Here is a 365-nt window from a genome sequence, read left to right on the forward strand (position 1 = left end):
TAATAATAACCTTTATTATATGTAAAGGTAATGACCTTTGCATATAATAATAAACATTTCCACATATCTCCGATATCCACCTGGCTCACAGTTGCACGATATGTCAGCTGTATGGGATTCCCCTCTGTTCTGACGTCACCGCGCTTTCTGATTGGCTACCTGTCACATTCAACAGGTTGTATTCTCGTTCCTAGTCAGGGGGAAACCCCACAGGCTGCGATAGAAAGGCCAAGACACCCCAAATTGGGTATATTCAGGACTTAGCGGGAACACCAACATGCTGAAGCCTTATCTGACGGGTCACCCCCCCCCCCCCCCCCCCACTGGCCCCTCCTTCCTCGCCCGTCTTGCCTTTCGCTCGGCAC

The 365-nt window shown here is 50.1% G+C and overlaps 1 protein-coding gene across 3 annotated transcripts in view; it reads left to right on the forward strand.

Moving 5' to 3' along the window:
- LOC106956041 (zinc finger SWIM domain-containing protein 6) overlaps positions 1-365 on the forward strand; it is a 69939-nt gene that overhangs the window by 45570 nt on the left and 24004 nt on the right. The window lies entirely within an intron of this gene.

The sequence above is a fragment of the Poecilia latipinna genome, unplaced genomic scaffold (genome assembly GCF_001443285.1).
Source record: "Poecilia latipinna isolate Pla-1442-1.1 unplaced genomic scaffold, P_latipinna-1.0 Scaffold785, whole genome shotgun sequence".
Lineage (NCBI taxonomy): Eukaryota > Metazoa > Chordata > Actinopteri > Cyprinodontiformes > Poeciliidae > Poecilia > Poecilia latipinna.